Genomic DNA, 15,296 nt, shown 5'->3' on the forward strand with positions numbered 1-15,296 from the left:
GCCGCATGTGTTCGCTGGCAAACACTGCGAACTGGCCATCACTGCACATAAATGTCTACAGAACCTGTTCTATTAAATGCTTATACAAGTAGAGCCCCCCGATAGAGTGGAGAGGGTGTCAGCAGTAAGTTTGTGTTGACGTCACTGATTATTTTGCCCTTCCTCTGATCCATCAGAACAATAACCCCCAAAAAACAGATCCCGTCTGTTTAACATCCGCCTTCACTCGGTCAGCATTTGGCCAGTAATCCATCAGTATTGCTAATGCTCAAAAAAACAGGAGTGGATCCAAAACAGAGATGACTCGTGAATTGGCAGTTTAACAAAAAAACTGCCACACCGCCGAGTAGGTGATTTTACCCCCAACACTAAGCACTGACTGACTGCTACCGGCACTGCTGCCGTGAACCCATGCACCACTACTTTCTGGCCAGGTAGGCTCCTGAAAAGTGGGTTGTCTACCCCCGGAACGTTTGCTGGCTCCGCCGCTGCCTCATGGGCAAGCTACCACCCTCTTTTCCCGATGATGATGAAGCCCCTAATTCACCCGGCTCCCAAGTGCGATCAGCTACATCATCATCATCATGATCAAGTACTGTCTGCATGTCACTGATGTCCTCAATGGTCTCTGGGTCAGGAGCCTCACCGCTCGCAACACCAGCTCCCACGCCACTCTCCTCATCACTACTTGCCCGCCTAGCGGAGGAAGTGGTGGATGTCTCCTCCACATCTTGGCTGGCCAGTAGCTGCTGACTGTCCTCTTGTAGCTCGTCCTTGCTGTATAGTGGGGCTGAGCCCACAGCATATAATTCTTTGCTAAGGGAACAGAAAAGGACAGAGGCAGGTTGAGAACCATGCTCCTGGGCCATGCCAACTAAGAGTTGTGTTTGACGAACCCAACAACTCTTGGCTGGGAGTGTCTGATGTCACTTGGGATGAAATGGATGACTGAGTCAACCATTCAAGAACAGTTGGGTTGCTGGTCAAGACTAGTGATGAGCAGCTGGGGCAATATTCGAATTCGCAATATTTTGTGAATATTTGGGTGAACAGCAAATATATTTTCCTTTTCCCACTAATACACGACTAATACACCACTTTTTTTGTGCCAATAATACAAGCCAAAAACTGCTGTAATATTCGCACTTCACCTGATGACATGAGTTGACAGAGTACAGATCAATGTAATCTGTAAGGTGGAAAGTAAAATAAAAAATACGAATATTCGTAAATCGAATTTTACGAAGTTCTAAGTATTCGCGAATATGGTGCTATACTATATGAATGCACAGGCCTTTGCCTTCTCTGTTCTGGGGACAAGTGTAGATATTCGCATGTGCGCTAATAAAATCGCCTTACGAAGATTCGCAACTCAATTCAATCACTAATGTAAGAATGCAAAGCCCTTTGCCTCTGTTCTGGGACAAGTGCCGATATTCGCACGTGCGCTAATATAATCGCCTTACGAAGATTCGCGCCTCAATCACTTTCTAGGCAATGTGAGTAAGATCTGAGCTTTTGGACCTTTGGGAAACAATCAATAATATGTGTACTGTAATTTTGTTAAAAAAAAAAAAAATATATGAATATTCATTTTTACGAATATTTAGCACTATATTTGAAATATTCGCGAAATCGCGAAGTTGCGATATTCGCAAAAAAAATTTGCTTTTCGAATATTCGCGCTCAACACTATTCACCACACAACGGCTAATAAGCCATTTTTCCCGCTAATACAAGCCAAAAAATGCTTTAAAACAGTGATGCCCAACCTACGACCTGCAGGCTGGATAGCAAGGAGCTTTGCTATTGGTTAGATTGGGCGAGCGCTGGAGCAATACAGCGCCCTGCAGTAGGGGAAGCCAGCGTGAGCTGGAAGGAGGAGAGGCCGGGTCCCGGGGTGGCTGAAGCAAAGAGTGCCGGGCGTGCTGTGCAAGGACACCGGGAAGCATGGCGGATAAGGAGCTGAAGCCTACAGCCCAAACCTCAAGATGGACCTGCAGAAGAAGGTGACAGCGCAGGGTGTAATGCATCGATGTGTGTAATGTATGTAGAGCAGTGTGTGAGTCCAATTTGTACTCAGACGGATCCGTCCAGACTTTACATTGAAAGTCAATGGGGGACGGATCTGTTTGAAATTGCAGCATATTGTGTCAACTTCAAATGGATCCGTCCCCATTGACTTACATTGTAAGTCTGGACGGATCCGTTTGGCTCCGCACGGCCAGGCAGCGTTCAGGTGTCCGCCTGCTGAGCGGAGGCCAAACGGAGCCATACTGATGCATTCTGAGCGGATCCGCATCCACTCAGAATGCATTGGGGCTGTACGGATCCGTTCGGGGCCGTTTGTGAGAGCCTTCAAACGGAACTCACAAGCGGAACCCTGAATGCAAGTGTGAAAGTAGCCTTAGGCTACTTTCACATCTGTATTTTCCTTTCCAGTTTTGAGATCCGTGTAAAGGATCTCAAAACCGCAGGAAAACGCATCCGTATGAATAATACAATCATGCTGTATCTGTTCAGAAAGGATCCAGTGTTTTATATAAAAAATGAACATGCATCAAATACCTGTCCGAAAAAAAAAAAAAATGATCCAGCACCATTGACTTACATGGTTTTTTATGCCAGATCCGGAATGTTCAGTCTGCCATGACACACACAAAAACACTGCTTGCAGCATTTTTGTGTCCAGTGTGGGAACGCAACAAAACGGAACGCATTCTGGTGCACTCCGTTCAGGTTTGTTCAGTTTTGTCCCTATTGACAATGAATGGGGGAAAAATGAAGTGGGGTGAGGTACATAGAAACAATATACAGAAAACCATAACCACTGAGCCACCATACCCCTATCCAACAAAGGATGGGCACCCTGGACAGCCAGAAATGTTAGCAAACATTTTCTGAAGTACCCTTTGTGCTTGTTTTTTTTTAGACATAATTACTCCTGTACCATTCATTTTTGAGTGCAACAAAAATAGAAAACGTATACCATCCATCTTGACTTATTTTGGGTATTGTGGTTTTAACATTTTAGTCACTAAAAATTACATCTTCTTCAGTGAAAACCACAAACACCCACCAGCCAGTGCAAGGTACAAGGTCCATGGGTACATCGCAAGTATAAATGCAAGTGTTGGCCTCAGATTTCAGCTGTAGATCAATGTGTAAAATACACATTAGTTTCGCAATAGGGAAATATTGAATGTGTGAGCATACCCTTAAAGGGGTTGTCTGGGCATTTACTATTGATGACTATAACTATCAAAAAATCACGTTATGGATTCCGCTACCACAGACCAGAACGGAATTTAGAATCCATAACGCGATTCTTCGATAACCCAAACCCGAACTTTAGACGCCGAACTTAAAACACAAGTTCGCTCAACACTATTGATGACCTATCCTCAGGATAGGTCATCAATATCAGATCGGCACCCCGCTGGCATGTTAAGTACCACCCTGTCCTGCTGTATAGGTCTCGAGAGATATACTGTACTACCCTAGAGGCATCTGTCATGTGACATAGTTTGTGTGTAACCCCAGCATAATGTAGCCTTTTTAGTAGGCTAAAAATATCATATTTAGGAGAACCCAAAACCATACATTCCACTGGTAGTGCAGCATAAATATTCTATCTAAGCTATAAACTACTGATGCAATGACTTGGATCTAACCTAACATCATACCCAATAACCGGTGTGTGAATGGGAATTTGGGAAAATCTGCCACATGTGAATGTGGCTTCAAGGGACAACTTCATGTAAAATCTAAAGCATATGATAGTCAAAATTACATAACTCACAATTTAAAGGTTAGTTACTGAATTGAAGGGCTACTCTTAATAGCCGTGCTTGAGGAATTTATTTTTAATGTGTAAAATTAAATATCACCTAGTCAACATTTAAGTCTTTATTGCCTTGGTAGATAACCATGATGATCTGTGGAAGATCTGCAGTTACATTTACTCTACTGATCATAGGAAAGCATCACTGAAATCAGAAAGACGTTGCACGTGATATCTCATAATAATACCGGTTATCAAACAACTGGCAGGACATATCGTACTCCTGTAAATGTAACACATCCTAAAATGATCTCTACAGCCTTCTGTATTACTAACCACTATAGCGAGGATCACCTACCTGTAGCACTCCAGCTGTGTGGCTCTTATTTCTGTGAATATATCGATTCCAGGGAGGGATCTCTTGCTGTGGCAGAGCAGATAGGGAAATGAGGGGTGGAGCAGGGCTGTCAGTAAGTCATTCCTGTGTTATATGCTTGCCTGGCTTCTCCTGCTGAGATCCAGAAGCAGCCATTGCTCCATGGAAGAGGTCTGGCCTTTTGCAGATTTTGTATCTCAGCAGTGTGGATAAGCTGCAGGCTCTGGCACGCACATCAAATGATCTTTCGTTAATTGTTCAGCAATAAAAATGTAATCGAGACAGGCAGGCAAACAGGAACCTGTTCTTATACAAGGACTTCTGTCTTGCCTGGCTTCAGATACTTGAACCGGCTGGGAGGCTTATAAGACATTTTCCATCAGGTTACAAGTCAGTAAATGATCTGCACTTCAGGGTTTAGTTTTTAGGATCTTGGGTGATACTTGTTCCAGACTGCTCTGTCTTTACATAGCTGCTCGACTGAGACATTAACATGTGTAGGAAGCCGCGAACAATCGATAAAACATATGTTTTCACTAATTCCTGCGTGGCAACCTAGGGAATCATGACAGAGTTTTTCGGCATGACTAAACAAATAGTTGACAAGCCACAGACTCAACTTGAAAACAACATGGATTTGAATAACTTTCCAACTCTCCCTGAACATTCAGGAGGCTCCTGGAAACAGAGGAGACCTCTCGGACTTCCATAAGAGTTGGCAAATCTCCAGGTTGTCATCAACCTGGGGCACTCCAGGTGTTCTGAAACTACAACTCCCAGAATGCTACATTCACTTTTATAGGGGTTAAAAGAACAGCCAAGCATGTTTGCATGCTGGGAGTTGTAGTTTCACAGCAGCTGGAGTGCAGAAGGTTGCCGATCTCTGCTCTATAGCCTTCTGGTACCTCCCAGAGAGCAGTCTATGGGGACAAGAACACGTCGTGGTTGAGATGCAGTCATGATGGGGCACATTTGCTAAAGTGTTTGTGCCTGTTTTAGACAGTCTTTTATTTTGTTGCATTTATTACCAAAATTGCGCCTGTTTAGAAGGCTTTTGCACCTCGTTCGCCTATCTTGATTTTTTTGACTAATTCAGGGTTTTTCTAACTTTTGTGACTTTTCTCCAATCTATTTATATAGGTGCACCTTTTTTTTCACCTGAATTGTCACAAAAACACACCAGGGATGGTGTACTTTCCTTCGTCTGTTTTGAGTGGTAAAGTGTGACTTGTTTTGTGCAATAAGGGATCATGCACACAAACTTATTTTCTTTCCGTGTCCGTTCTGTTTTTTTTTTGCGGACCGCATGCAGAATCATTCATTTCAATGGGTCCGCAACAAAAATGGAAGTTACTTTGTGTGCACTGTTTCCATATGTCCGCATGTCTGTTGCGCAGAAAAATAGAACAATTCCTATTATTGTCCGCATAATGGACAAGGATAGGACTGTTCTATTAGGGGCCAGCTGTTCCTTTCCGCAAAATACAGAATGCTCATGGACGTCATCCATATTAATTGTGGATCCATGTTTTGCGTACCGCAAAATACATACAGTCGTGTGCATGAGCCCTTAAAGTCACAGTTTCCTGTTTTCGAGGCATTTGTATCTGTTTTAAGACAAATTCTGAATTTTTCTAACTTTTGCACCTAATTTATGGAGGTTCACCCTATTTTGCGTCAGATTTAGCATTTCTATGCAACCCCAGGGCTGGCATAATTTTTTGTCTCTGTTTTGAGTGGAGAGTTGCGCCACAATTTTCATACTTTCATGGAGACCTGCACTAATATCCAGCACACTTGCGCCACATTTTCATGCGCATACTAATTAGACCAGTTTTATTGAATATGAATCTGCCTTACAAGAAAACGACCAAAAAAGACAAACCAGATTTATTAGGAGATAATAAACGAGGAGCAAATTAAAGACAGACTTTGCCAATACATCATTTTTTTTTTTTACTCCCCAAAAAACCCAATCTTAGTAAATGTGCCACAGTGACAGGCTTATCTACTATGCCAGTCTAATCACACACAAAAAAAACAGCCGAGCATGATAAATGACTGACTTTTTATATAAAATACAGCCAAAATGATGCATTTGCCGCATTTGAAAAGGTATAATGAATAAGCTCTTAATAACCACAAAGCCAGGAAAAATATACCCCCTCCACCTATTTCATTTATGCCCCACAACCATGCAGCTATATGCAGGGCCCAGTCACACTGGTTTGTTTTCTAAAACCACTTGAAAAACGTATTTTTAAGTGGACAGTGAGAGAAAATGGGGGTCACTAGACACCATTTTGTTCCATTTTAAAAGCCTTTGGACAACAGGTGATTTTATGCCATTCTCAACGCTTGGGAGTTGCAAGGAAATGGTGGGGTCCAGCCCAACGCCGGGACTTCTGCCCCAGCAAATTTACCATTTTTATGTCTAGAAACAGGTAAAAACTAATCCAGTTAGAGGCTGGAACAGTTTTCACTCCAGACGCACTGACTGGTGATGGTGCGCCTAATTTATGACGAAGCACACAACTCATCTTAAATAAGGCAAATCCAGCAGGACTGGGGGGAAAAAATATTGTAAAAAAAAATGTGGGGGGCATCGATAAAACAGCCTAATTTGGAGGAGAGGGGTGATTAGATGAGCAATCAATCATCTTTTCATTCCTTTTCTGTAAAAAAAAAAAGAAGTTTATGGGACCATTGATTGATGGGGCATTAATTTGCATCAATATCAGAGAAGCCTCTGTTACAGATTTAAAAATACGAGAAAGAATAGCTCAGCATGCTGCGCTTTCTTGTCTAGTAAAATGCCAGGTTCTCTAATGGAAATCAGATCTCACTATTGTTAGAGAGGTCTGTAAGACGGTATTCATTTCTATCATTTGATGGAAACGCCACTTCCTTTATTTTAATTGTTCTGCTCATGCAGTACCTTAGACATGGGGATATCTGCAAATGCTTTATTGTAAATAGTCTCTATTATTATGTTTTTTTAATGTTATATAGCAACGAAAAGGATGGCAGTGCTTGGCAGGAACAGGACTGACCACCCTGTTCCTCCCCTCTTTGTGGGAGTGGGCTGGTCCTGCTTCCAGCCAGGAGGGGACATCCTGTTGAGATACAGAGAGGAGAAGAGGCACACTGCAGGGCTCCTGCTCCTGTAAAGGATTCTCCAGAGAGAACAACTTCAAGCAAATACGTGAGAGAAATCAGACAGCAGAACACCTGCATTAAAGACACTGTTGTAAGATGAGGGACTATGGCTCAGACACCCATCACCTAGACTATCACTATGCCAGTTAAAGCTAAAGTCTAGGCCTGATAGTGGAGACTCACTCACCCAACCTCTGCACCAGCTACTTAGGGGCTCGCTGCACTCCTTTATTTGATAGTTGTGTGACCGTTTAATAAAAGTTATTACAAAATTATTATTATTACTATTATTATTTATTTTGTGCCACTACATTTTTTGTAATTACAAAAAAATATATACTATATAGATACCAGTACATTATGCATGTGACAAATACTTTTGAGGTTTTTAGTCAGAGAAAATATCTCCATTAATAGCAGTGAAACTTTTAGCTTACAGCTGGTCTTGGGTTTAAGACCAAGGAAAGAATATCAAAAGGAAAAAAAAAAGTTAAATATAAAGGAATATCCCCAAAACATAAAACATGCTGGAGGAAATTCCCCTTCATTGTCAGAGTGCTAGATCAGGCCTTATAGCTGGATACCTGCTGTTCAGTGTGCTGGTACAAATAAAATACCAAATAAAAATCGCCAGGACCGAATGGCATACACCCCCGTATCCTAAGGGAATTAAGTAATGTCATAGCCAGACCCTTATTTCTGATATTTGCAGACTCTATACTGACAGGGAATGTCCCACAGGATTGGCGCATGGCAAATGTGGTGCCAATATTCAAAAAGGGGCCAAAAACAGAGCCTGGAAACTATAGGCCAGTAAGTTTAACATCTGTTGTGGGTAAACTGTTTGAAGGTTTTCTGAGAGATGCTATGTTAGAGCATCTTAACGGAAATAAGCAAATAACGCCATATCAGCATGGCTTCATGAGGGATCGGTCATGTCAAACAAATTTAATCAGTTTCTATGAGGAGGTAAGTTCTAGACTTGACAGCGGCGAATCAATGGATGTCGTATATCTGGACTTCTCCAAAGCATTTGACACTGTACCACATAAAAGGTTAGTATATAACATGAGAATGCTCGGACTGGGAGAAAACATCTGTAAGTGGGTAAGTAACTGACTGAGTGATAGAAAACAGAGGGTGGTTATTAACGGTACACACTCAGATTGGGTCACTGTCACTAGTGGAGTACCTCAGGGGTCAGTATTGGGCCCTATTCTCTTCAATATATTTATTAATGATCTTGCAGAAGGCTTGCATAGTAAAGTATCAATTTTCGCAGATGACACTAAACTGTGTAAAGTAATTTACACTGAAGAGGACAGTATACTACTACAGAGTGATCTGGATAAATTGGAGGCTTGGGCAGATAAGTGGCAGATGAGGTTTAACACTGACAAATGTAAAGTTATGCACATGGGAAGGAATAATGCAAGTCACCGGTACTTATTAAATGGTAAAACACTCAGTAACACTGACATGGAAAAAGATCTAGGAATTTTAATAAACAGCAAACTAAGCTGCAAAAACCAGTGTCAGGCAGCTGCTGCCAAGGCCAACAAGATAATGGGTTGCATCAAAAGGGGCATAGATGCCCGTGATGAGAACATAGTCCTACCACTTTACAAATCGCTAGTCAGACCACATATGGAGTACTGTGTACAGTTCTGGGCTCCTGTAAACAAGGCAGACATAGCAGAGCTGGAGAGGGTCCAGAGGAGGGCAACTAAAGTAATAACTGGAATGGTGCAACTACAGTACCCTGAAAGATTATCAAAATTAGGGTTATTCACTTTAGAAAAAAGACGACTGAGAGGAGATCTAATTAATATGTATAAATATATCAGGGGTCAGTACAGAGATCTATCCCATCATCTATTCATTCCCAGGACCGTGACTGTGACGAGGGGACATCCTCTGCGTCTGGAGAAAAGAAGGTTTGTACACAAACATAGAAGAGGATTCTTTACGGTAAGAGCAGTGAGACTATGGAACTCTCTGCCTGAGGAGGTGGTGATGGTGAGTACAATAAAGGAATTCAAGAGGGGCCTGGATGTATTTCTGGAGCGTAATAATATTACAGGCTATAGCTACTAGAGAGAGAGATCGTTGATCCAGGGATTTATTCTGATTGCCTGATTGGAGTCGGGAAGTAATTTTTATTCCCCTAAAGTGAGGAAAATTGGCTTCTACCTCACAGGGGTTTTTTGCCTTCCTCTGGATCAACTTGCAGGATAACAGGCCGAACTGGATGGACAAATGTCTTTTTTCGGCCTTATGTTATGTACTATGTTACTGGCCTACTGCCCCAAATACATAGTAGATTGGTCGTTTTTACTGACCAGGTGGAAACTCTAGTCATGTCAAGGGGTTGTGGCCTACACTAAGGCCTCTTTCAGATGGGCGTTGTGGGAAAAGGTGCGGGTGCGTTGCGGGAACATGCGCAATTTTTCCGCGCAAGTGCAAAACATTGTAATGCGTTTTACACTCGTGTGAGAAAAATTGCGCATGTTAGGTACCCAAACCAAAACTTCTTCACAGAAGTTCGGGCTTGGGATCAGGGTTGTGTAGATTGTATTATTTTCCCTTATAACATGGTTATAAGGGAAAATAGTATTCTGAATACAGAATGCATAGTAAAATAGCGCTGGAGGGGTTAAAAAAAAAAAAAAATTTAACTCACCTTAGTCCACTTGATCGCGCAGCCCGGCTTCTCTTCTGTATCCTTCTTTGCTGATTGCAGGGACAGGACCTGTGGTGACATCACTCCGGTCATCACATGGTCCATCACATGATCCATCACCATGGTAAAAGATCATGTGATGGATCATGTGATGACCGGAGTGACGTCACCACAGGTCCTGTTCCTGCAATCAGCAAAGAAGAAGACAGAAGAGAAGCCGGGCTGCGCGATCAAGTGGACTAAGGTGAGTTAAATTTTTTTTATATTTTTTTTTAACCCCTCCAGCACTATTTTACTATGCATTCTGTATTCAGAATGCTATTATTTTCCCTTATAACCATGTTATAAGGGAAAATAATAATGATCGGATCTCCATCCCGATCGTCTCCTAGCAACCGTGCGTGAAAATCGCACCGCATCTGCACTTTACATTAATTTTTATGGGGCCTGCGTTACGTGAAAAACGCACAAAATAGAGCATGCAGCGATTTTCACGCACCGCACAAGTGATGCGTGAAAATTACCGCTCGTGTGCACAGCCCCATAGAAATGAATGGGTCGGGATTCAGTACAGGTGCAATGCGTTCAACTCACGCATCGCATCTGCGCGGAATACTCGCCCGTGTAAAAGGGGCCTAAGAGGAACACATTCTGTTAAAAGTACATGGCCAGATTCCACATTTTAGTGAACTGTCCTATTCTTGTCCATAAAACGGACATTGAAGTAAATGGGTCCGCATCTGACCCGCAAAAAAATTGATTGGATGCAGATCAAAAATATGTCTATGTGCATGAGCCCTAAGTGCTTCTCCGAGCACTCTGCCCTTCCGGTTTTCATCTGCTCTTCTCGGGTTTTTGAGCATTTGGAGTACAAATCCCATATCCATGTTTCTCTGAAACGCCTTGCACTGTACCTATATTCTTTTAATAAACCTTTTGCTAATTTCATGAGCGCATATGTTACTGAGAAAGGGGATGGATCATGCCCAACGGGTGTAGCATGGCATCTTTTAACACACTCTGTACATTTATAATAGTAGATTTTAACTTCTTTGTAACCTTTTCATGTACCCTGCATATTTGACACGTGATTGGAACCTCTGAAAGATACCAGGAGGGAGCAGCAACTACTGTTTATTTTAATCCAGACAAGCTCACATCAGAGTTGTGCCTACTGTTGCACAACTTTATCTTTCTAGCCTTATTTTACATTTTGCTAGGATTGAATGAAATTATAGAATGTTTTAGAATTCAATTATTGAATGTTTTAGAATTCAAATGGATTAAGTCAGCATAGGACTACATTATGACATCACAATGCAAAACTTAATGACATCATAGAACAACATTGTGACATAATGCTTTATGACATCATAAGACACCTTTATAGCATCACAATAATTATCATCATAATGCATTATTTATGACATCATAAGTTGCTATTATATTATCACAATGCATTCATTATGACATCATAGTACATCATGATGACATCATAATGCATAAATTAAGACATCATAGCGCATCATTATAACACCATAAGGCCTCATGCACACAACCGTGTTTTTTCACTGTCAGTGATTTGGGATTCAGTGGTCCGTGTCCGATTTTGCTTCAGTTGTGTTTCCTTGTGTCTTCCTTTTTTTTGTCTGACAGGGGAAAAAAAAAGGAAGGTTAATGAAAAGTGTAATTTTATTGCACCAAGGTCATTTAGAAAAAAAAACGGACATGGACACGGATGACATGCCAGTTGTACATCAGTTTTTTTGACGGACCCATTGACTTGAATGGGTCCGTCCTCCGTTTTCCACTGTCAAGAATAGGACAGGTTATATTTTTTTGACGGACTGGAATCACGGATCACGGACGCAGAGAAAAAACGGAGGACTATCAGTTTCTTTTCACAGCTCCATAGAAATGAATGGGACCTCCGCTAAACTGTGAAAAATGACGGAACGGACGCGGATGCACACAACGGTCGTGTGCATGAGGCCTAATGCAGTAAGACATAAGACATTATTATTACATCACAATTCATTGGGGCACATTTATCAAGCTCGGCTGTTTTTAGTTGTAAAATTAGGCGTATTTCATTTGGCTGTCTTTCTTTTGCTGAGTATTTATTATAAGTCACGCAGCAGTTGATGACTTATACCAGGCATATTTTTACTAGTCTGATCTCTGGTGGTTGTTTTTCAGTTAGACAGGTTCATATTAAACTTGAACTGGTCTAATTTATTTGCTCATGGAGAAAGTCACATCTTTGCAGAGAAAAGTTGCATGTCTCTTTTTGCATTAAAAGTCGCACTTCACCCCTCAAAACTCAGTTTATTACTACACAATATGCAGAGCCTTTCAAACCACATTTAAAGGTGTTTTCTGAGATTTTGATACTGAAGACTAGGTCATCAGCATTGCCGGCTCCAGGTTCATGTGGGCCCTTGAACGATAAAGTCTCAGTGGGCCCCCTTACGCAGTGATAACTCTCTGAGCACAGATATAGTAGATATCACCTGCAGTCCTATGTAACAGCACAGATAACAGTCATGGTTATCTGATTACAGAAAATGCAGTAGTGTTACCTGCAGTCCTATGTAAAACCACAGATGACACTAGTGCTAATAATGTGGTAGTGTTACCTGCGTCCTTGATGTGCCTCCCTGCGTCTCTCTCACGGACTCCATGCTGGCGCCGCTGCCTCCTCTTCCATCTTCTTCTTCTTGCCCCGCACAGAACGTCCTGAGTCAACACACTGTGGGCATGGTGACTGACACACAGGGAGAGAGATACACACACACACGCAGGGACAGACACACACAGGGATGGGTACACACACAGGGACGGATACACACACACACAGGGACGGGGACACACACGCAGGGAGGGACACACACACAGGGACCCCCACCGATCAGATACTGATGACCTACCCTATCTCAGAAAAACCCCTTTAAAGTAGTTAATTTTTTTTGGGTGCAGCCACACATTCAGGTTTTTGGAGGTAGTTTTAAAAGTCAAAATCAGGAGTGGATCATAAAAGGAGACAAAGTATAAAGTACAGAAACTATTCTCTTATTTGAATCCACTCCTGGTTTCGGCTTTCAAAACTTCATCAGAAAACCTGAATGTGTGTCCGTACCCGTAGTTTCCTGTTGCGTCATTTCACAGGAAATGTTATGAAGTGCAATAAATCAAAAAGGTGTGTCTCTCTGTTTCTGAATTCTGAATCACTCTATGGCAGTGATTACCAACCAGGTTGCTGTGAGAGCATGCTGCAAGCCCTGGAGGAGCAGACCAGAAGATGGGAGTGGTAGTGGCAGTGGCCGCAACAGTTATTCACAGTGGCAATACTCACACTGATACTCCCTAAGGCTGAGAAGTGACAGGAGAGCACACCCTTTCATTCCTTGGTGCTCACCCTGATGTTGGGCTCCTGTCTGAGGGTAGTTGGGGTGCCCTTGAAGTAAAGAGTGTTGTATGGGTTAAAGGCAGGATGTGGAGGTGCTGTAGCTAGCGAATAGTGCTGGAGTCAATAACCAGGCCAGTTGTAGAAAATAGGTAAATCTCTGTTTACTAAAGTGCAGAATGGGGGTTGTAGTATGTCCAACGATATCAAACACAGTTCCATAGAAATCTTCCCTGATGGCAGTATATGGCTAGAAGCTTTCTCTCTCTTTTCTGGAGTACTGTAAAGTAGAGATAGTTTTCTTGATGCAAAGCTCAACGGAGTGAGCACATATATCTAACACGCACTCTACAGAACTAGGAGTGGACCTAAGTCTATCACCTAGCTTCCTACAAGGGCATAGTCAGGTTTGTTAACCCAGACTGATCCATACATAGCTATATAATACATCATTCAGAACATTAAATAAAACATTAAATAAAATAAAAACTTTGCAAGTGGCCTATTCTGGGGTACTCCAATATGTTTTTTTTTTTCAGTCTCGTCTGCGGTCCGCTAGAGAAAGGTACAAATAGGGGCCTGCATTCATGACTGAATCTGCTCTTTCAGTCTGGGATGGGGTCAGCTGGGGGACATATTACACTGCCTGTCCAAAAAAAAAAAGTCGCCACCTGGATTTAACTAAGCAAATAGTTATGAGCCTCCTAATGGATAATTACTGCATGGGCGATTATATTTCAGCTGGCAACAAGTTATTTAACTCCAACTGGTGCAATGAGTTGCTTCTCATTTATTAAACAGCCATGTCGAAAGACACATCTCGTGGTCGTTAGTCTGTTTGAGAAGGGTCAAATTTTGGCATGCATCAAGCAGAGAAAACATCTAAGAAGATTGTAGAAACTACTAAAATTGGGAAAGGAACTGTCCAACGCATTATTAAAAACTGGAAGGATAGTGGGGACCCATCGTATTCAAGGAAGTAATGTGGCGGGAAAAAAATCCTGAATGATCGTGATCGGCGATCACTTAAACGTTTGAAATCAAATCAAAGAAAAAAACAACAGTTGAACTCAGGGCTATGTTTAATAGTGAAAGTAAGAACATTTCTACATGCACAATGCGAAGGGAACTCAAGGGATTGGGACTGAACAGCTGTGTAGCCGTAAGAAAACCACTAATCACTGAGGCAAACCAGAAAAAAGGCTTCAATTTGGTAGGGAGCATACAGATTGGACTCTGGAGCAATGGAAGAAGTTCATGTGGTCTGATGAGTCCAGATTTACCCTGTTCCAGAGTGATAGGCACATCAGGGTAGGAAAAGAGGCCAATGAAGTGATGCACCCATCATGCCTAGTGCCTATTGTACAAGCCTGTGGGGGCAGTACTATGATCTGGGGTTACTGCAGTTGGTCAGGTCTAGGTTCAGCAACAGTATGTGCTCCAAGAATGAGGTCAGCTGACTACCTGAACATACTGAATGACCAGTTTATTCCATCAATGAATTTGTTCTTCCCTCATGGCACGGGCATATTCCAAGATGACAATGCCAGGATTCATCGGACTCAAATTGTGAAAGAGTGGTTCAGGGAGCATGAGACATCATTTTCACACATGGATTGGCTACCAGAGTCCAGACCTTAACCCCATTGAGAATCTTTGGGATGTGCTGGAGAAGGCTTTGCACAGCAGTCAGACTCTACCATCATCAATGCAAGATCTTGGTGAAAAATGAATGCAACACTGGATGGAAATAAATCTTGTGACATTGCAGAAGCTTATCGAAACAATGCCACAGCGAATGCGTGCCGTAATCAAAGCTAAAGGCGGTCCAATAAAAAAAATTTGGGGGACAGACAGTGTATATATGTATTTATAAATTATATATTTA

At 42.1% G+C, this 15,296-nt stretch overlaps 1 protein-coding gene across 2 annotated transcripts in view; it reads right to left on the minus strand.

Moving 5' to 3' along the window:
* The window catches only part of FGF1 (fibroblast growth factor 1), a 213,151-nt gene that overhangs the window by 171,414 nt on the left and 26,441 nt on the right, over positions 1-15,296 (minus strand). Inside the window, exon 1 of one of the 2 annotated variants that reach the window (XM_044277780.1) lies at positions 4,143-4,215. The exons of the other annotated variant lie outside the window; for it this stretch is intronic. The gene's annotated coding sequence lies outside the window, so the exon portion shown is untranslated. Of the gene's footprint in view, positions 1-4,142; positions 4,216-15,296 lie in introns of those variants that run through there. 2 annotated transcript variants of the gene reach the window in all.

Source organism: Bufo gargarizans, chromosome 2 (assembly GCF_014858855.1).
Source record: "Bufo gargarizans isolate SCDJY-AF-19 chromosome 2, ASM1485885v1, whole genome shotgun sequence".
NCBI classification, from domain to species: Eukaryota; Metazoa; Chordata; class Amphibia; order Anura; family Bufonidae; genus Bufo; species Bufo gargarizans.